Here is a 23,809-nt window from a genome sequence, read left to right as displayed (position 1 = left end):
GCCCACAGTCAGGTGGAGTTATTAGGCTATAGATACTAATACTTAGTATAATAAATGACAAAAATGATCAAAAAGTTTACATATATACATTTCTCTACATTGAATTTTATATATTATACAACAAATATAAACATAAGTTTTTGAATATCTTCAAGCCAAAGGGACTATTGATATGTTCAAGTCACCGTTTTATTTTTACAATAAAGCAATCAATATAGCAAAGTGATATTCCAAATACCCAAAGTCATGAAGGCAGGACTCCTGTACCCAGGTCCTACCCATCCTATCTTACAGGATGTCTTCCTGAGAGGCTTGAGCATATGTATTTAATCATCTCAGTCTGTGTGAGGTGTTCATGGTCTCATCAGATGAGTCAAATAAGAAATCCAACTTTTCTTTTGGATGATTTTATACAATAGAAAAAAAAATGAACTGATAATGGAACATCTTTGGAGAAGTAAAATATGTCTATATCCATATGCATTATATGTCATATGCTGCTTAAGCATTCTGAATACTACTTGTTTAATAAGTTAACAGTGCTAGCAATGATGCTGTAATGTCAAACAAACCTTCACATCATAGTTTGGATAGTTACCAGCTTTTATACAAACTCAATAGCGAATAATTTTTGATATAGCAGTTCCTACTGTCAGACCTTTATTTTTAGGAAAAATAATTGCATGAAATGTATAAATGAAAATATTAGAAAATTAAGTAGCAAAAGTTACAGCATGACAGTAGCTACATTGGTACCTTTGATTGAATATTTTTAAAATAATGGAATTGAGTATATCAGTTGAGTCCTTCTGGGAACATAACAGAAAGTTGATTGTGAAAGGAAAGTTTGGGAAAGGTTGTTGTCTTTTTTTTTTTTTTTTTGGTGAGGCAGTTTCCCTTACATGCTTTATGTTTACCTAGATTGCTTTTATAGCAGCAATAACCTATATACAACAGTTATCAACTGAATCTTGCCCATTCAGTTATTTTAAAAGTCATTCCTTATGTACAATAAAAGTCTCTGAGACGGGAAAACTTGAAGCCATAGGAATAAAACAGCCTGAGTAAGTGCACAGACTGAAGAACTGAATGATTACAAAAATACCTCCCATGCGGGAATGAGGCTTTAGGGTAAGATACTTGTACTATCAAGATGCTGACTAAAGGTTGGTCTGCTCCTGTGGAGATACTGAATCCAAAGCCATCCTAGAGGAGCCACTGCACTCAGAGCAGCCGAGGAGCCACTGCATTCAGAGCAGCAGACATCAAGGTGGTTTGCACTTGGGAGACATCATATCCTGAGCCATCGTAGAGGAACCACTGCACCCAGAGCAGAAGGATTTCCAGATCCAAGAGGTGACCTGAGTTCTTCCACCCAGGAGATTAGGATCATAAGACCACAGAGACATCTGGACTCTGAGGAGCTCTGCAACAAGCAAGATAACTGGAAATACAGACTCCAATCTTACACAGTGAGGGCAGGTAACACTAGAGTTAATCAGATGGCGAAAGGCAAGCTCAAGAACATAAGCAACAGAAACCAAAGTTTCTTGGCATCATCAGTACACAGTTCTCCAAATATAGCAAGCCCTGGACACCCCATCACACCGGAAAAGTGGGATTCAGAATTAAAATCACTTCTCATGATGATGGTAGAGGATTATAAGAAGGACATAAGTAACTCCCTTAAAGAAATACAGGAGAGTACAAGTAAACAGGTAGAAGCCCTTAAAGAGGAATCACAGAAATCCCTTAAAGAAATGCAAGAAAACACAAACAAGGAATTAAACAAAAACATTCAGGATCTGAAAATGGAAATAGAAACAATAAAGAAAGCTCAAAGGGAGACAACCATGGAGATAGAAAACCTAAGAAAGAGATCAGGAGTCATACACACAAGCATCACCAACCGAATACAAGAGATAGAAGAGAGAATCTCAAATGCAGAAGATACGGTGGAAAATATTGACACAGTTGTCAAAGAAAATGCAAAGTGCAAAAACCTCCTAACTCAAAACATCCAGGAAATCCAGGACACAATGAGAAGACCAAACCTAAGGATAATAGGTATAGATGAGAATGAAGATTCCCAACTTAAAGGGCCAGTAAATATCTTCAACAAAATTATTGAGGAAAACTTCCCTAACCTAAAGAATAAGATGCCCATAAACATAAAAGAAGCCTACAGAACACCAAATAGACTAGACCAGAAAAGAAATACCTCCTGTCACATAATAATCAAAACATCAGATGCACAAAACAAAGAAAAAAATACTAAAAGCCGTAAGGGAAAAAGGTCAAGTAACATATAAAGGCAGACCTATAAGAATTACACCAGACTTCTCAGCAGAGACTATAAAAGCCAGAAGAGCCCGGACTGACATCATAAAGTCCCTAAGAGAACATAAATGGCAGCCCAGATTACTATACCCAGCAAAACTCTCAATCACTATAGATGGTGAAACCAAGATATTCCATGACAAAACCAAATTTGCACAATATCTTCCCACAAACCCAGCACTTCAAAGGATAATTAATGGAAAATACCAACACAAGGAGGGAAACTACAACCTAGAAAAAGCAAGGAAGTGCTTTTTCCAACAACCCCAAAAGAAGATAGCTATACAGACAAAATTCTACCTCTAATAACAAAAATAACAGGAAGCCACAATCATTTTTCCTTAATATCTCTTAACATCAATGGACTCAATTCTCCAATAAAAAGCTTAAAGCACTCATTGCACCTCACATAATAGAGGATTTCAGTACTCCACTCTCAGCAATGGACAGATCATGGAAACAGAAACTAAACAGAGACACAATGAAATTAACAGAAGTTATGAACCAAATGGATTTAACAGATATCTATAGAGCATATCATCCTAAAACAAAAGAATATACCTTTTTCTCAGCACCTCATGGTACCTTCTCTAAAATAGACCCTATATTTCGTCACAAATCAGGCCTCTACAGATACAAAAAGATTGAAATAATCCCTTGCATCTTATCAGATCACCACGGACTAAGACTGGTCTTTAATAATGACAAAACCAATGGAAAACCCTCGTGCACATGGAAACTGAACAACTCTTTACTCAATGATGGCTTGGTCAAGGAAGAAATAAAGAAAGAAATTAAAGACTTTTTAGAATTCAATGAAAATGAGGACACATCATACCAAAACTTGTGGGACTCCATGAAGGCAGTACTAAGAGGGAAAGTCATAGCTCTAAGTGCCTACAAAAAAAAAAAAACTGGAGAGAGCACACACTAACAACTTGACTGCACAACTAAAAGCTCTAGATCAAAAAGAAGCAAATACACCCAAGAGGAGTAAAAGGCAGGAATAATCAAACTCAGGGCTGAAATCAGCCAAATAGAAACTGAAAGAACAATACAAAATATCAATAAAACCAGGAGCTTGTTCTTTGAGAAAATCAACAAGATAGATAAACCAGATTAACCAGAGGGCATAGAGACAGTATCCAAATTAATAAAATCAGAACTGAAAAGGGAGACATAACAACAGAAACTGAAGAAATTCAAAAAATCATAAGATCCTACTACAAAGGCCTATACTCAACAAAACTGGAAAACCTGGATGAAATGGACAACTTCCTAGACAGATACCAGGTACCAAAGTTGAATCAGGAGCAGATAAACCATCTAAACAGTCCCATAACCCCTAAGGAAATAGCAGCAGTCATTAAAAGTCTCCGCACCAAAAAAAGCCCAGGATCAGATGGTTTTAGTGCTGAATTCTATCAGACCTTCAAGGTAGACCTAATACCAATTCTCTTCAAACTATTCCACAAAATAGAAACAGAAGTAACACTACCCAATTCGTTCTATGAAGCTACAATTAAACTCATACCCAAACCACACAAAGACCCAACAAAGAAAGAGAACTCTAGACCAATCTCCCTTATGAACATCGATGCAAAAATACTCAATAAAATTCTAGCAAACCGAATCCAAGAACACATCAAAACAATCATCCATCATGATCAAGTAGGTTTTATCCCAGGAATGCAGGGATGGTTCAATATTCGGAAATCCATCAATGTAATCCACTATATAAACAAGCTCAAAGAAAAACCACATGATCATCACACTAGATGCTGAGAAAGCATTTGACAAACTCAACACCCCTTCATGATAAAAGTCTTGGAAAGATCAGAAATTCAAGGCCCCTACCTAAACATAGTAAAAGCAATTTACAGCAAACCAGTAGCCAACATCAAACTAAATGGAGAGAAACTTGAAGCAATCCCACCAAGATCAGGGACTAGACAAGGCTGCCCACTCTCCCCCTACCTATTCAATATAGTACTGGAAGTCCTAGCCAGAGCAATTAGACAACAACAACAACAACAAAAAAAAACTCAAAGGGATACAAATAGGAAAGGAAGAAGTCAAAATCTCACTATTTGCAGATGATATGATAGTATACTTAACTGACCCCCAAACTTCCACCAGAGAACTCCTAAACCTGATAAACAACTTCAGGAAAATGGCTGGTTATAAAATCAAATCAAACAAATCAGTAGCCTTCCTCTACATGAAAGATAAACAGACTGAAACAGAAATTAGGGAAATGACACCCTTCACAATAGTTGCAAATAATATAAAATACCTTGGTATGAATCTAACCAAGCAAGTGAAAGACCTGTATGACAAGAACTTCAAGTCCCTGAAGAAAGTAATTGAAGAAGATCTCAGAAGCTGGAAAGATCTCCCATGCTCATGGATTGCCAGGATTAATATAATAAAAATGGCCATCTTGCCAAAAGCAATCTACAGATTCAATGCCATTCCCATTAAAATCCCAACTCAATTATTCACAGAGTTAGAAAAGGAAATTCTCAAGTTCATATGGAATAACAAAAAACCCAGGATAGCGAAAACTATTCTCAACAATAAAAGAACTTCTGGAGGAATCACCATCCATGACCTCATGCTGTACTACAGAGCAATCATGATAAAAACTGTGTTGTATTGGAACAGAGACAGGCAGGAAGATCAATGGAATAGAATTGAAGACCCAGAAATGAACCCATACTCCTATCGGCACTTGATCTTTGACAAAGGAGCTAAAACTGTCCAGTGGTAAAAGGACGGCATTTTCAACAAATGGTGCTGGTTCAACTGGAGGACAACATGTAGAAGAATGAAAATTGATCCATTCTTATCTCCTTGTACAAAGCTCAAGTCTACGTGGATAAAGGACCTCCACATAAAACCAGATACACTGAAACTAATAGAAGAGAAGGTGGGGAAGAGCCTTGAATACTTGGGCACAGGGGAAAAGTTCCTGAACAGAACACCAATGGCATATGCTCTAAGATAAAGAATTGACAAATGGGACTTCATAATATTGCAAAGTTTCTGTAAGGCAAAGGACACTGTCAATAGGACAAAACTACAACCAACAAACTGGGAAAAATCTTTACCAATCCTACATCTGATAGAGGTCTAATATCCAATATATACAAAGAACTCAAGAAATTAGACTCCAGACAACCAAATAACCCTATTAAAAAATGGGGTATAGAGCTTAACAAAGAATTTTCAATGGAGGAAACTCGAATGGCCGAGAAGCACCTAGAGAAATGTTCAGTATCCTTAGTCGTCAGGGAAATGCAAATCAAAACAACCCTGAGATTCCATCTCACACCAGTCAGAATGGCTAAGATTAAAAACTCAGGTGATAGTAGATGCTGGCGAGGGTGTGGAGAAAGAGGAACACTCCTCCATTGTTGGTGGGACTGCAAGATGGTGCAACCACTTTGGAAATCAGTGTGGCGGTTCCTCAGAAAATTGGACATAACATTACCTGAGGATCCAGCTATACCACTCCTAGGCATATACCCAGAAGATGCTCGAACATATAACAAGGACATATGCTCAACTATGTTTATAGCAGCCTTATTTATAATAGCTAGGAGCTGGAAAGAACCCAGATGTCCTTCAACTGAGGAATGGATTCAAAAAATGTGGTATATTTACACAATAGAGTATTACTCAGCTATTAAAAACAATGAATTCGAGAGTTTCCTAGGTAAATGGATGGAACTAGAAATTATCATCCTGAGTGAGGTAAGCCAATCACAAAAGAACACACATGGTATTCACTCACTGATTATTGGATATTAACCTAGAACCTTGAAATGCCCAAGATTTAACTCACAGGCCAAATGAAGCTCATAAAGAAGGAAGACCAAGTGGGGGTGATTCGGTCCTTCTTAGAAGGAGCAACAAAATACTCAAGGGAGCAAATATGGAGACAAAGTGATGGACAGAAACTGAAGGAGGGGCCGTCTGAAGACCATTCCACCTGAGTATCCATCCCATGTGTAGTCACCAAAGGTAGATGCTGATGCGGAAGTCAGGAAGTGCATGCTGATAAGAGCCTGATATGGATGTCTCCTCAGAGGTCTGCAAGATTCTGACATATTCAGAGGCAATTGCTCACAACTAGCCATTGAACTGATCATGGGGTTCCCAATGGAGGAGTTAGAGTGAAGACCATTGGAGCTGAAAGGGTTTGTGGTCCCATGAGGAGAGCAACAATACCAACCAACCACAGCTCCCAGGGTCTAAACCACCAGCCTGGGAGCACTTAGGGAGGGATTCAGGGCTTCAGCTGAATATGTAAGAGTGGAAGGCCCTGCTGGGCATAGGTGGAAGAAGAGATCCTTGACGTCATGAAGACTGGACGCCTAAGGGTGTGGGAATTTTGAGGGTGGGGATGTGGGAGTGGGGTGGTAGGTAGGGGTTACATCTGCAGAGAATAAGGAGGAGGGGTGAGGGTATAGAGGGTTCCTGGGTGGGTGGGGGATGGGGCAAGGGGACAACATATGAAATGTAAGTAAAACTTCCAATAAAAAAAAGATGTTGACTAAAGAAAAGCATCTCTTGATATGTTTTCCCCTCATTTGTTAGCTCAAGTAGAATCTCTTCAGTAACTACAACCTAAAAAATCTGTTCCAGACACCTATTTTTGGCTTTGAGAGTTTGTTTGATTTGCTGACTTGAAATATGATTACCCACACATTATTTCTTTAGACATATGTAGAGCTGGAGTATCACGATTTGCATTATCTCTTTATTCATTATTCTGGGCCAACCTGGACTGAATAGACTTGGTCATCATGATGAATATTACTCATTTCCAATGATTACTTTTCAGATCTTAAAAGCACATTGCTACATAAGTATAAAATGGCAATACTGCTAAATATTGAGATAAAAAGCTGACATAAATATGTGGTCACAATTTTCAGATATGTATGTGACATGCAGTCTAATTCGTTTGACATTGTTATTATGCTTAGATTGGATGCTTGACATTTAAATTAATTACATTTATAGGAAAAAATGCATAGGGTAATCCATTTATCTGTACACTTTTGATTCAACACTCAGACATACACATAGTAGCTAGGCCTCTGTGCAGTACATTTACAGACCCAAGTTCTTCAGGATGGAATATGTCTCTTCAATTGTTTTTAACATAATATGATGGGTGATTGTTTGTGAATAGCTAATCAATGAGTGATTCCAGAGGTAACAAAATTAGCTGCATGGTGACAAGAGATGCCCATTGTGGTGTCGGGGTGACAGTGACATGATTCTGAGAGCGATGCTCTGCTTTCTGGAGTAGTTAATGAAGATGTCTTTGAAGGTTTCATGACCAAACCCCACAGTGACTTAAAGATGCTTACAGAACTGTTTTGAAATGAATCTAATAAAACTTATTTTGAGTTTTCTGTTTATCCAACAATGGAGTAACTTTAAACAATGTTATGGTTACTTTAGTGTAGTGGTTTAATGTGGGATAGCATGCTGATGAGTGTGGTTCAGTATCTTTATTCCCTCCAATGTGCTCATTGCTTTAGTTAACTCTGTAGGGTCAAGTTAATACACTTTTCACCGACTGACAGTGTCTCCAACTTCTATCTCTCTTTAAATCTGTTTCCTCATGAAGACACCAACTTTTAAATGAAGTATATTTGGTTTCAAATTCTGATATACAGGCTGTATAGCCATAAGATTGTCATCAATTAAATATCTATAAACCTACTCTCTAAGTTTTTTATTCTACTTCTAGGGTTGGTTTGTTTAAAAAAAAAAAAAAAAGCAGTGTTCAGGGTGCCAGGCAGACCTCGAGTATTTGACCTACTGAAGCTTCTGTGTCTGTGACTGCATATACTAGGTTCTGCCTTTAATGAATAGTTCTCTTATTAATCCTTTAATCACCAGGGTGACCTTTCACAGACCTTTTACAGAGGCTGAGTTTATAGATGTTTAATTTCTTACCTTTCCGCAGTGTGTAGGCTTGTGCTACTAGAAACAGTCAAATGAGTAGTTATATGTTTTAAAATAAGAATTAAATATAAGATTCTTTTTAAAATACCTTTTTGTTAAAATATTTATTTCTCAGTCGATAACATTTCTGTCTTACTTGAGCCATATTCAAAATAAGTATCTTAGTTTTAGGGTTCTTTTAGGACAGTGTTTAAGTCTTCCATCCCATCACTTTTTTCTAAACCAAAATATCATCTCTGGCTTCAGTATAAATATTCTAGTTAGAAGTTAGAAGAGTAACATTTCATTGAGTTTAAAGATGGATCATCATCAACATGAACTGAATCTCTGATGTAAGCCAAACACTGTTCATGCATTGAAAATTCTGGGATGAGTAAGGTAAGATGTTTTTCAGAAAGGTTTAATTGTTTATGTAAAACTGTTTATAATTAATTAAAAACAACCAAAATAATGCAGCACATTAAATTCTTCGACTTACCCATGATCCAAGTACTAAGCCATATAGAGAGGAAGATAATTTAACTTGATTATTTAAAAAGTTACACTTTTTCATACTACTGAAGCAGTAAGGAGTGCTAAATAAAATATATTGAGGGGAAAAGCCAAAGTATTTTGGATAGAGGCTCCAAAAATACCTCTAGTCATCAAATGCTGTGTCATTTCAGTTTTGGTAGTGGACAGAGAAGGTAGGGAAATTCCAGGAAAGTAAGCTGAGATGATCACTGCATAGGAACATGGCAGTCTATAGGACACACTCTCAACTCTACAGAGAAGATTTACTTCCTTTTGTTTGCTTGTTTGTCTTGTTTTCTATTTTATGATCTTAATGTAATCAATGTCCATTCTCTGGCTAGTTCAGACCAGATGATATTGATTAACATTATGTCTAATTTAACTATGACAAAATGCCCTTTATTGGATTAAAAAATGTATACTGATATCATTTTAAAAAACCTTTTATTCTAAAGTATATTAATTTCAGTAGCCTTTATAAATTTTCTTATCAATATGGACCAACAGTTTCGGTTGGGAGAACATAGTAGATTCATATATGAATGATAACTTCTCCTCTGTACACTAGAAGCAAATGATAAAAGGTAAAGTGTTACAGAGGTTGGACTTGAAAAAAAGTCAATAAACTGCAGATATCTAAAACTACAAACTAGTTGCAGTGACGTGGCCTAAGAATGCTGAATGGGACACTTGGAAATAGAGTCAATGGCTTACTAATATGTGATGTCTAGGAGCTGAAATTATTCTTAACCGATATAGTTCATAACATGCAAGGATTGCATATTGATAGTCTGTCTGATTGTGAGTCTGAGACTGTTACCTCATACAATAGTGTGATCTCGAGCAATGAGAAGACCAAGATATCCTTGGCTAGCTGTAGAAACTTGGTTATGCTGTCCATTGGCTTAATGATGCAATTTGTTGTCAGAGATATCATAGTGAGGAAGGGAACATTTTAATCATTTGATTATAAAGTTATTTATCATGCTAAGTGACAACTAAAATTCCGATGAGTTAAGAGGCCTCATGATAGCTGAGAGAGGAAAGATTTCTTTCATGGAAATAAGCTTGTAATTTCTGATTGTAAGGCATGTGAGCAAACTTACCTTAAGGAATAAAAAAACGTAACATCAAATTAACTTTACTGAGCCTTGTATGTTCATGCATGCCAGTTATCTCAGCCACGTTAGGAAAACTGTTAATTCAAGGCCAGCCTGGGCTACATTGCTAGCAAGACACTATTCAGAAACAAACAAGCAAACAAACAGCAACAACAACAAAAACCAAGCAAACAAATGAAATCAATTTTATGAGAAAGCCTAGTATTTCTGAATAACATTAAAAAAAATCATGAAGTAAAAAGGGCAGGCACAAAAGAGAAAGACTTCATCATGGACAGTGTTAAGTGGAGACTAACTTGAACGAGATGTTAGAATAGGTTCTTCTGACTATCTCCCCTTAGAAGTACCCTCATGAAAGTATCTGCAAAAAGACCAAAGGAAGAACTGCTAATGTCACAACACTTAGTAGCATGCAGTGGGAAGGAGATACAGGAAGGAAGGGTCACCCACCCCAGCCCCAGCCCTTGGCAGTGTGGTGCTGTGGTTGTCACCTCCAAAGAAGGGGGTGCATAGGACCTTAGCACAGTGTATCGAATACCAGCTAATGTCATAACTCTGGGGAAGGGACTGGTGGTGATGGGAGGAAGGAGATAGGATTTGAATGGAGAACAAAGAGGGAGAGGGTGTAGAGAGTTATTTAGTGTTTGTGTGTGAAACTGACAAATAGTAAGGTTAATTTAAAAAGAAACATAAAATTAAAGAAAACATTGATACTCACTGAACCAAATACCATAAAGGAGAAACACACATTGTGTGGTTTCTGACTATACTTCTTTCTTGCTTTGTAATCATTTACTATCAAGCAAGCATCTCTTCTTTTATTCCTCTATTATAATCCTAGTCATTTCAGAATTCAAGATTATGTCTTTTATTCATGATGCATTTAATTTTTCTTGCAGTGTTGAGGTATTGCTATTGTCCTGTAAATAAATACCCCTTGCTAGCACCTGAGTCTGGTTCTATATTCCCAATTTTTGTAATTTTTTTCATTATAGCATAAATATTTTGTCATAAAAATTACTAACATTCATAGTGTTTAAAAAGTGTTTGTTTTTCTCTAAAGTCTAACTACTTATTAATAAAATTCATTCACTTCTCCTTTTAATTGATTCATTCATTAAATAAAGTTATTGTTCTCAACAACTATTATATGCTAGGCTATTGCTACCTGCTGTTTATGAAACTTTGCACACTATCAGCAAGTAACCAGCCACCCTTGAAATGAAAGACTCATGGAAAAGACTTCCTGTTAGTAAGAAAAAGATGTTAGAAAACTGTGCAAGTCTAACCCTGAGAGAAATCAACATCAAAAACATTGGTGTGTGAATTTCATAGTAACCACACACACATGAGTATGAGGACTTTGGTGTGTTCATGTTACATAATAAGCACACAGAGATGAGTATAAGGACATTTGTTCCTTCTCATATGTGAAAATAATCTTTGGCACTAATTTTCAAGTTTCTGTGAGTGTGTTCAACATGTAAATACAACAGAACTAAGAGGAAAATACATGCTCAGATAGGTACAAGTTTATAGAGTAAAGAATACCAGCAATGGTGGTTTCAAAATCAATTTATTTCATTTGTGAATGAAAGAAACAGTTCAAAAACTCATTTTCTTAATGAATAATGCAGCATTATTAAGCACAATCTATATTGTTTGAAGGACACACTATAAAGAATACACATTACACGAATGACTTGACATATGATGACATAAAATGTTATTGAAAAACAATTAAACAATCATTTAATTCCCTTTAGTGTATCTTTTTTCTTCTTAAAATTGATAAATATCTTTGTTAAACGTTTTTCATCTTACACTTCCAGCTAACAGCCCATCACTGAGAGAAGTCAGGTCAGGCAGGGCAGGGATACTGAGGCAGGAGCTGATGCAGAGGCCATGGAGAAGTGCTGCTTTTCAGTTTCCTTTCCATGGCTTCCTTAGTCTGCTTTCATATAGCACCCAAAACCACCAGCCCACGGTAGCACCACTCTCAGTGAGCTGCATCTTCAAACATCAATCATTAACCAGTAAAATGTACTCCATGCTTGACCATGGGCCAATCTTGAAGGAACATTTTATCAGCTGAGATTTTCTCTTTCAAAATAACGTTTGATATAAAAATAGGCAGCACAATTGACTCCTTGTCATAGTGACACACAAACAAATTACTATCGATCTACAACCATTTCTTTTTGCTTATCCCCAAGATCTAATATTAGTATTACAATAAAAAATATTCCAAACTTTAAAATTCCCAGTTCTTAAATATGTAAACACTTTAAAAGTATAGTCTCTTTAAAACATCTGAAGTTTCTCTAAAATATGCAAAGCCTCTCTAAAATGTCAAAGTCCAATAAAAATATGTTGCATATTTTCTTATTTCAGTGGGGGTGGAATCAGGGCATAGTTAAAAGCAAAGCAAAGCTGAGCCAAGCCTTACTGTGTAAAAAGTTCAGTGCTTGATATCTTGGACCCACTCACTGCCCTCTGGGTTCCAAAGGACCTCAGCCACTTCTGTAGCTCTGCCCTCTGCAGCACACACATTTTGTCCCCTAGGCTACTGTCCTTGATAGACATCCCACGGTACTAGCATCTCCAAAATGTTGAGGCCTGCCCTGCTACTGGGCTACACCTTCAACAATAGCCTCTTCTGGGGTCTGTTCAGGGTCTCTGAACCTGTCACATGGTACCAGACCTCATCTTCTATTTTTGACCCCTGCAATCCTGGGGCTTCAACTTTAATTGAGGCTGTCCATTCACCAGTGGCCTCTCCAGTCCTCTCTCCATTCGTCTTCTCCACTTTGATCCTTAAAATATCTGGATGGCTGCCTTGAAAGTTAAAACTGAACATTTTCATGACAATGTTGACAACTTTTATGGCTTGCTTTAACTTACCATTCTTCAGAACAAGATTTTTTCCCCAGAGAAAGTATAATTATAGCACAGTGTTACAATTTTACATTGACAAGATGCTATGTGAAAGGTGATAATTTCCTGTTTATGTTTGTTTTTGCATGTAGTTAAGACTAAAACCCACCTGTAGAGACGTTGCAGGTGTAGCTGCTGTGTCACATTGTGTCATTAGGTGGCACAGAGGAGAGAGGCTATATTTAAATTCATTTTTCTGACCTATAAACATTTGAATAGTTAGTATCCTAGCATTCCCTGAAGATTGCGAGCGCCATGGAACCTGGACAGGAAGCCTGAGTCCACAAGCATTTGGATATTGCCTAGCCCTGCAGTGGGTGGAAAGGCACATAGCGCCTGAGATGACCGCTTCCCAGGTGCTGTAAATGCACGATCAGTGCATAGCACTCTTATGACCACTCCTGAGATGATCCCAGAGACGAAGAGACCCCAGACCCTGGGAAGAGCAAGTAAGTGGTGAAGAAATGGAAGAGAAAGAGAAACAGAAGGATGTGGGCACAATGAAGAGAGGCAGAACTGGAGACTCGAGGGTAGTGAGGTTAGGGAAATTCTGGCCAGTGCTGCCGCTGGGGGACACGTCTGGGACCACAGCCCTGCCACAACAGGAGTCTGTCACCACCAAAGGCCATGTAGATGCCTCTGGGCTGGGCTGCCACGTTGGAGCTGTTTAGACTGTCCCCACCCCTCAGCTGGACATTATAGGAGAGCTGGCCCTGAAGGCCTGAGAGGAGAGCTGACTCCGCCCCTATCCAGCTGCAGGTCCTCAGACAGCAACTGGAATGATTTGTAGGTGAGCCTCTCCTCCCTCATACATAGGACACAACAGTTAGAGACCTGACACTTCTACTCATTCCTGTGTAGTGGGGTAGACCAGGGAGAGATACACTGCCCCTTCTTGTCCATCACCACCTGCAGCTGTGGGAGACCTGGCCATGGGGTCATGAGAAAGTCCCCGAGCTAAACCTGTGAGAATTTGCCCTGCTACTTGTCTGCCAAGTGACAAGGGCAAGGGAGAGATGATAATCCCCTCAACCCCCTACATGACAGGCAGAAGAGCAGATCCCAAGATAATCAGGTCTTCGAGCTGACCCTGTCCCTCACTTTCCACAGCACTTAGGAAAGCAGGCCCTGCACCTTGCCTAGGTAGCACAGTAGAGCTGGCTGTGAATGTGGGGATTGATGCTGAACCAGTCCTGAGGGTGTGAGCATGGGAGAGGCAGCCCTGTCTCTCGTCTTCCGGGTGATGGGACAGATGAGGGTTATACTCCCTGTTCCCTTCCCTCGATCCTCATCATCTATGGCAGGCAGGAGAGCGGGCCCTGGGGTCATGAATGGGAGACCTGGTCATGTCCCTCAGTGGCTGTAACACTTGGGAGAGTAGGCCCTGCACCTCACCTGGGCAGCAGGGTAGAGCTGACACTGGTTTCAGAGGTTGCTGGTGAGACACTTGATGGCCTGTGAGCAGGAGACCAGTGGGCTGACCAGCTCAGACACCTCTCAGGCCCAACATCTACTCGACTTATGAACTGCCAGAGTGAATGAAGGAACTGGTCCTACAGATCCAAAACTGTAAGATCTACATGACACAGGGAAAGAACAGGATATCCAAGACAAATCTCTGTGAGGCTCAAGTATTGATAGAGTAACAGAAGCCAGAGGCCCCATACCAGACCAATAAGTCACTGCAAGCAAATAAACATTTGGGAGCAAAGAAAGGTGGGCAAAATGATATATTGTGGGCCACACTGTGACACACTACAGTTTCCACAGGGAGAAACTTGTTTCTCCAACCTCTGTTGGTAGGGAGGTTGCGGGCTGGTGGTGGGTACAGTGGTAGGGAAGATGACTGAGATGAGGGTGCATGATGTGAAATTCAGAAAAAAATCAATAAAAAGTTAAAAACGAGACTACAAGTAATGCGGGCATATACACTGCCAGACCAAAGTTGCACACTATGTTGATGTATAAAATAAATACCATGTATCTTGAGAATAATCAGTTTTAGCTGCTGAGTTTATTTTACATATATCCTATTTGGGTTTTTCTCAGTTTGACAACAGCTAGAGTCACTTAAGAAGAGGAAACCTTAATTGAGAAAATTCCCAACCAAATTGGCTTAAAGGCTGTGTGTCATTTCCTCAGTGAATGGTTGTAATAGAAGGGCCCAGCCCACTGTGGATGATGCCATCCCTAGGCTGGTGGCCACTGATGGTATAAGAAAGCAGGGTGAGCAACGCATAGGGAGCGAGCCAGTAAGCAGCCTCCTCCATGGCTTCTGTGCTTCAGGTCCTGACACCAAGTTCCTGATCCTGACTCCCTTCAGTGATAGGCTGTAAGCGGAAATAAACCCATTCCTCCTCAAGTTGCTTTGGATCATGATGTCTTATCATAGCAGGAGAAACTCTAGCAAAGACTACATGATTTCTATTTCCCTTACTTATATATTTTTTAATCATCTAGAAAAGAGAATGAACAAAGTCTAGAACTGTAAGTATGAAACAAGAATACAAACTTCATTGACCAAATGAGAATCTTAGAAACAGTGTAATGTAGTGATCACAGATGTCTATCCCAGGGCCAGGTTAGAGTCAGTTGAAAAAAGTGCCATTGCCAACTTCTCGCTTGGGTTAATCCTTTCACTTGTCAGTTCCACTATGGATAAATTTAAGACAATATTATATCACCATATATGGCCTGGAGATTCAATTAAAGAGTGTATGCTCTACTTTATAAATGCTTACTAATTTTGTTAATGTTCAAAAAATCTACCTTAGCTTCAGTTAGAGTAAAGGAATCTGGTCTTGAGTATTGATCTTGAGGTTGAAAATATATATGACAAAGCACACTTATTATGATTTGCAACAATTGGATCGTGGAAATACTCTCAGAAGTGAAGTCACATTGCATTTAGAGACAGAATTGTGGTTTTGGAATATAGCATCATGAACTTGCTTAATTGTTTCATTATATATTGATTGACAAAGTGTTCCATTTAGTGATTGGCAGATTAAGTAGAATTTGCTGAGATGTAAAACATGTGATCTTTTGTCTAAGCTGAAATGAACACTTTGGACCTAGTGAAATAAACGTAATATTATGTAGTTCACGTAGGTCATTATAAATCATTTTCATTCTCCCTCCCAGAGGAGTCCAAGGAAAGGAATTAAGTATATGATACAAGGTATAATCCAAAAACTGTACCTTTGTTAATATATGCAGTGTATCTCAGTCTAGCTTTATAAGGTCTAATTCATCTGTAAACCATAACATTCTGTGACTTAAAATTATAAAGTATGAAATGACTTTAGTGCTGCTTATAGATTTTTTTTTAGTGTGTAATGCCTGAGGTCTTTTAGTTCTTGCTTGTCCTAAATTTAATTGAAGTGGAATCAAGCTGAAGACAGCTTCCACAGCCTCTGTCAGTCAGTAATCCTCCAGGGGCTGCAGAGCGAAGTCTCCCTGTGAGCTAAGGATATAGAGGCTGTTTGTAACTTTTCTCTTTTTCTTCCTGCTATAAAGAGCTGTTCTATAGTATACAGCTAATTGCAGTCTCTTATTCTGGCTCCTTGATTATTAACTGAAATTAGTAATGAAGAAAATAGTTAAAATCTTAAATTGTGTGAAAATGTGCCATTTTATAAAAACCTATTGTGAGTTCCTCAAAGCAAAGGTGTCTGCAGTCTGGCCTCCCTCAGGGATAGTAATCTAGTGATGGCATAGGTCCTGCCACATCTGCTCACATGTTTAACATGAGTTCCAAACTGCTGCAGTCTCTTTAGCTTCTCTAACTTATTCTTGTACGTGAAATTAATGAGTGAAACATAAACACACAGTTAATAGATTATCTTCTTATTTTAGAATGCTTAGTTATTGTCCTAGGTTTGTCTCCAGATTTCTTTCAGGTAATGCAACTGTAACTTGGTAGAAATGTCTGTGGGTGACACATGTTAGTGTTGAATATAATGACAAGCACTCATTTGTTCTATATAGAATTGTAAAAGTCACAAGCTCTTATTGAATTTCATTCCTTTAGGCTACCACACAACATATGCCCCATTGATAATTTTTAAATTATACATTTGATAATGGTAAAAATGATATATTGTCTAGGATTGTCACATATTTTCACTAGTAGCTAAACCATGAGAAGTGAATCTTATAAGCACCGTTTGTTTGATTAACAAAGAACCCCGTGCTGTTTTCAAAATGACACATCTTTGAGGACAGTAGTCATGTAATCATGGTACTAACATTTCTCAGAAGAGTTAAGAAATAAAGTGATAACAGCACATGCCTCTAATCTCAGCTACATGGGAGTCTGAGAGAGTAAGACCATAAGTTTAAAGGCAAGAACTCTGTTTCAAAATAAATATAAAAAGAGTTGAACGGTAGAGTACATACATATGCATCCTGGAAGGTCTTGGCATTGGTCAATCCTTACTATAGATGATGGATGGATGAATGGGTGGATAGATAGATAGACAGACAGACATACAGATAGAGTGGTGGTTTGAATAGGCATCGTCCCCATAGACTCAAGTATTTGAATTCTTGATTATAAGGAGTGGCAGTATAGGTGGGTGTGGCCCTGTTGGAGTAGTGTGGCCTTACTGGAGGAAGTGTACTAATGTGGGAGCAGTCTTTGATATCTCCTATGCTTAGATTCTGCCCAGTGTGGTACACAGTCTCATTCTGCTGCCTGCAGATCAAAATGTAGAACTTATAGCTCCTTCTCCAGCAAAATGTCTGTCTGGATCCTGCCATGCTTCCCATGTGATGACAATTGACTAACCCTCTGAAAGTATAAGCCAGCCCCAGTTAAATGTTTTCTTTATATGAGTTGCCTTGGTCATGATTTCTTTTCCACAGGAATAAAACCCTAACTCAGACAGACAGCAGACAGACAGACAGACAGAAAGACAGACAGACAGACAGACAGACAGACAGGAAAAAATTGGGCTCACATTCCGAAATTTCATTCCTTCAGAGGTACAGATATGAATTAGAGAAGAAGAATAGTAGCATTTGCTGGCAGAGTTGGAAGGAGGTAGAGAAACAGGCAGGAAGGTGTGGCGGCTGGACCATAACCAGCCTACTCTTCATTTGTTCAGAAACTATCTGCTAAACCAAAGCCATGTCATTCATTTGCATAGAAAACTTAAAATATACATATTTTATTTATTTATAAAGTATGCCTACTCCCTAGCAGGCATAGACAGTTAAGTATAAGCATAGATTACAAACGTAGAAAATTTAATACATTTAACCAAAAATACCTTGGTCTCCAAACAATAATGAACAGTGTGGTCATCCACTGAGAGTAGAGTTAGCTATGTTATAAATTACTTGTTTGTTCTGTAAAGATCAGGTATCTAGGACCTGCTGTTTTATATTCATTAAAAGGTAGAGGGGTGCTATGAAAGGTCTCTGAAACAGATGATACCCCCTAAATGTTCCACAAAGAAAGAAAGGGGGAGGAGATGCCACTGTCAGCAAAATGTAGTGGGTGTAATTGAATGTACAGTCAAAAGGAGAAGTGATGGACGTGTGTTTTTCCCCCTGAAAATGCCCTTACTTTGGAAAGAAATGACTGTCAGTGACTGTGCATTCCCTTGACAAATTATACTGTGCTCCACAATGGCAGCATTTGTCTTTGGTCTGTGGACCTAGGACATTCCCCATTGATGGGACCTTTTCCTATCCAGGTAATAATAAAGTGGTCAGTCATGCAACCAAAAGATCAAGTTTAAAGTCAAAATTAAAGAAGAATTCCCAGCACTATAGCATTTCATGTCATGTAAAGTTCTCACCAGCTAGGCTTGTGTAAATGTCATAAGTATTCAAATGAGGCTACAAGGCTGACATGAAAGATATATGCTGGTGAGGTAGCGTGTTTCTCAGAACAGAGAAGAACAGAAACACTAGAAGAAGCCTGATAGTGACTTAAAGAATAATAGATGCCATGCAACCTCTACATGTCCTCCAAAAACACATGTACTAGCAGTTCAACTAAAGGTCACAGTGTCTTACTCTCTCGGACCTCCCTGGACAAACCATATTTAAAGTGTAGAGTAAGTCTCTTTTACTTCCTTTGAATTACAAAGTTGACTATTATGTCTAATTTCAAAAACCGTTGCTTATTTATAATAACAATTTAAAAACCAATTAATGTATACTAAGTAAATGTGATGAAATGGCGGCTGTAGGAAATTTTGTTGTGCTTAGAGTTAAGGGTATCTGCCTCAGCAAATCTCTAGTACTGACAGATTAGGGAGCTGAAAGGAAAAAGACATGTTATCAAACCTGGGAAGTACACTATGATCAAGGCTACTGGGTCAGAAACAACTGACATTAGTCCCCTGTCACTGGCTACTTGTCTGGGCCAGCCTGATTCACACACACACACGCACACACACACACACACACAGAGAGAGAGAGAGAGAGAGAGAGAGAGAGAGAGAGAGAGAGAGAGAGAGAGAGAGAGGCTTTCAAGAATTTCTTTTATTCAGTTTAAGTGTTGTTCTTTTGAAGGGAGTTAATTTAGAACAAAGAGTTCCAACTGATGAAATTCCAGCACATTCAAATATTATGTTTCGTCTTATTAATTCTGGTATTTTCAATGCGATAACCTTTGAATCCCATTTAGCTGTTTTAGGTCTTGCCATAGATCTTTCTTTAAAAACTGAAGGTAGGTTGATTTGAGATTTGCAAGCAAATGAAGTAGTATTGTTTCAAAGAGAGATGAGATGAGACTTTCCGAATCAGAACCAACAGGACTAACCCGTTGGAATGTTTAAGACACTTGTCTAAGACTGGAGAATATGAAGACAGCATTACCGTTCAGAACCTTGCTGGCTAGATGACATCTGTAGCTTCTGGATTACCAAAATGATCCCATTTCCAGATGGAAAATTTTATTCTTCTCCTTTAGTTTCTATTAAGTTTGAGATCCAGCAATGATATCACTATGAACTCATGACTTTGAGTTTGTATACTAAAGATGCATTTATGTGGTGGAAGCTTTGTATTCCATGAGAGGTTATTTTTCGGAGGTAGATGCTAGCGAAGAGTCATCAGTACTAGACATCACTATGTAGAGAGCTAATGGTAGTTCCTGTGGGCCCCAGATAGTTCTTCTGCATGTGAGGTGGTATAAAAAGGACAATTTGGGTTTTGATTTACTGTCACACAATGTGATCCCTCACTGTTGCACACTGCGTTACTAAACATCTGTTACAGTGAGCTAAAGAAACTTTAAAAACCACATTTCTAGCCTCTTATATCAACAGTGGGAAACAGAGTGATTCTACTTGTATGAGGTAGAATTGTGATGAGTGAAGAAAAGGAGCGTGGCATAAAGTTCCAGTATAGAACAATGAAAACGCCATGGAGATGGCCGATCTATGGCGATGGTGGCAAACAACATGGAAAGTTCTTAAAGCTGTGCAACTTCACACTGAAGCATCTGAAGCTTGTGTCATGACTATTTCACCACACGAAAACCCAAGACAGAATAACAAGCAAACGAAAAAAGAGAAGAAAAACCAGTGGACCAGATGTGAGATCCCTCTAGTTCCATGTGTTGGGTAACTGCCTCATAGCCGTGTCCACTCACCCTGCTTGATTTGTAGCACGATGTGGGTGGTAAGTCCACAGGACTGTCAGGAACTCCATGGGTGTGTCAGGACTGGCAGGAAATGCAAACTGGAGCAGGAGCCTGTGACAGGCTGTTCCCATGATGCCTTGGCTTTCCTAACTGGATGTTTCCCCTTCTCTCCCTTCAGTCCTCACCTGAGTTCAGGTGACCTCTCTTGGGACCTGACACCGGTTAGGCTATGCAAACACAACAGTTCTCAGGAGAGTCCCTGTGTTTACTTGACTCAATAGCAGCTCCAACTCCTCTTCATATATTTTCTTCAATTTGTGCTGAGGAATTCACACAGTCAGGTGTCAGGGTTAGTCCTGGGGATTTCATAATTTCTGGAAATTGGACTCCAGTGGTGACATTAGATATCACCTGTAATACTCACTGGAATTCCTTGACTATAATCTATTTTTGTTCTGTGTATATTTTATGATTATTTCTCCCTTTCATGTGTATTCTGCTTATATTCTGTCTCAGAGGGTTACTCAAGATTAATTAGTGTCCTCCTATGTATAGGCAATGACAACATCTGTAGTTTACCATGGGAAAACAGATCAATTTACTTTGCTCAATCAAATCCAGATGAAAATATTGCATATTTTATTGCAAGTGTTAAAGGAATATATTAAGAAAATGCCATGTCTCTGAATTAGTCTGGATAATAATATCACTCTTAGTATAGATTTTAATGTTATATTACATGAGTTTAAGTAATTTTATTATTCGAATTAGTTATCTTGGACATCCAACAATTGGAAGGTGGTTGAGCAATTATATCTGTACTTGGAAAAAGTATGAATTATATAACTATATCTATTACATTCTAGAAATTACTAATATGACTGACCAGTGAGGAAAGTCGATTATACAGTAATGTGCCAACTATGGTCCTTAATTTTATGCAACCACACGAGACCAGTGCACTGTGAATGGTCTGTTACTACTACTCAACATAATTTAGAAATGTTCATGCCGAGTCAAGAGCATTTGTTTGTGAGGCTGAGTGGAATTGCTATGGAAGAGCTATTACATTTATTTTTATAGTTATTTTCCACTGTCCCACTGATGATAATGAATAAATATGGTTACTTCATATTAAAAACTAAAGATTAAATGAATTTAGAATCGAGACTCAATTATTCTCCTTAGTGATTTTTCCCACTAAACAGGATAATCTTTTTATCTGACTGCATATTCTTCATTGTTCCGAGGGGCTCATTCTCCTCAGCCTAATTCCTCAAGTAATCTCAGATACGTTGGTAACAGCAGTAGAGAGAGCAAGCATTTCTCATAAGCATTTTATGAAGAGAGATCAGATGGGAAGGGCGCTGGAAGAATCCCCATTCTTCTTCCTTGAGTGCATTTTGAAAGGAATTTGGAGATTCTTACACTAGACACAGCTGCTTTCTCTATAACGGTCAATGTGGGACCCTGGGACCATCGTCTAGCATCACCAGGCAATAGTTTACAGGCTTCAATATGAAATGAATTAATTTTTAAACTTAATTCATTCAATTAAAAAATAGGAAGAAACATTAAATGTTATTTCTCTCTCATTTTTAGTAGCAATCGTGAGTTTACTTTGGTCTCTCCCTCAATCATATGCTCAACTATCCTTCAGAAATACTCTCCTTCCTTGGTTTCAGAGATCTGATTAATAAGATCCCTCCTTTTTTTTCTGTATCAAAACACAGCAAATTTTGGTAAAGCAAAATTCCTGGTCTTTTCCACCACTCCTTTCCAACATCTGCCACCTCTGTGAATGGTATAATCACTCCTCCAGCTGTGCAAGGCTAACTCTGTTTCCAGAGTGGACTCCCGCCCCCACAGTGTGTGCTGTCTTCTATCTGGCCCTGATTTCTTACCTTCATTCCGACTATCACACTCATGGCTGACCAGCCAATCTCACTTCTGACATCCAATGCTTCTCTTCTCCCCCTCTGTTCTTTGGAAAGTCATAAAATCAATCTCACGATTGCTTTAATTTTGATCTTCATTTCCCATTTGTCTTAGCATATTATCTCCAAGAGCACCCTAAGCTGGGCAGCCGCTCCCCTATGCCTGGGCTTTGACACACATAATCCTCACTTTCTTGCTTCATCATTTTATCAGTTACTAAACTTTAAGATCTTAGTTCCAGTATTTTTTCAGGAAATCCTTTTTAGACTAGACAAATTTGCTTTTAGTTCTTATTGTACCAAATACCTCTCCTTAGTTATTTCAATAAATAAAAATAAACATTTGTTCCTTGTAGTGACAATACTGGAATTTTTATTTCTTAAAAACCACAGGGACATTATAAGTTTGTTTTTGTTTTAATTCCAGGTGTGGGGATGTGGGGCTACATGGGACTGTTCACAGCGGCTGACTGAGATTCTCCTTGTGCTCTAGCAGAGGTGTGTTTTTGCCAGCTGCAGAGAGTTTTGTGAACGTGTGTCATTTTGAATTCTGGGAACTTTCCAGAATGTATATAAATGCTAAAGCTCAGAGAGGTGGAGTTGGTGGTTATTGGTTGTTTATGGAGAACTGTTGTGCTTTGTTAGTAGTCCCGCTCAAAAAAAAAAAAAAAAAAAAAACCGGGGGAAGGGGGTGGGGAAGAAATTAGATTCAGGGATCTCTCCCCCCTCTCTATTCTTTTCTATCGTCTCTGGTGATTGGGGGTTAAAACCCAGGTTAGGTGGGAGGATAAAGGATGGAAAAGATAAGAACCTACAAAGTAATAAAGAGCTGCTACAGTTTCTATGGTGGATTTTCCTTTGCTGTATAGCAGAAGTCTCAAATAGTTCATCCTTGTATTTCTAGTGATGATAGCCAAGAGTACTGTAAGGGTTCAGTACATATTTACTGAATAAATGAATGAAGAGATTGATGCTCATGGAAATTCAAAAGTTTATCATTATTATTTTGATAACTTGCAATTTAATAACATTCACCTTATCAAAGTGAGAGAAGTGGTCATTCACATACTTAGATTAATAGAGTAACAGTGTAACGGTGAAGGCCGTCAGCCTTCTTTGATTAAGATGAAGCATTTGACATTGACAACTCATGCTTGTCAGTTCCCTCTTAGATCCTTGTTCTCTAGTCTTTAATTTTGTATATTTTTATGTATGTTGTCATAGACAATTTTATATATGTCTTCATAATTATCTCTGTATGCTGATGTATAAATGCTACTTTGTTTTGATAATTTGTTACTTTAAGAATATTTTTCTGAATCTCACTGTAGGAAAATGACATACAATTCAAAGTTGAACCCAAA

At 38.4% G+C, this 23,809-nt stretch overlaps 1 protein-coding gene and 1 non-coding gene across 3 annotated transcripts in view; both read left to right on the top strand.

Moving 5' to 3' along the window:
- The window catches only part of Cfap299 (cilia and flagella associated protein 299), a 510,741-nt gene that overhangs the window by 238,586 nt on the left and 248,346 nt on the right, over nt 1-23,809 (top strand). The window lies entirely within an intron of this gene.
- Nucleotides 13,007-13,137, top strand: LOC114626369. The gene has a single exon (XR_003712223.1). It is a non-coding gene; the product is annotated as a small nucleolar RNA SNORA17 (small nucleolar RNA).

Source organism: Grammomys surdaster, unplaced genomic scaffold (assembly GCF_004785775.1).
Source record: "Grammomys surdaster isolate TR1022 unplaced genomic scaffold, NIH_TR_1.0 233, whole genome shotgun sequence".
NCBI lineage: Eukaryota > Metazoa > Chordata > Mammalia > Rodentia > Muridae > Grammomys > Grammomys surdaster.
This window is presented reverse-complemented; position numbering and strand designations above follow the sequence as displayed.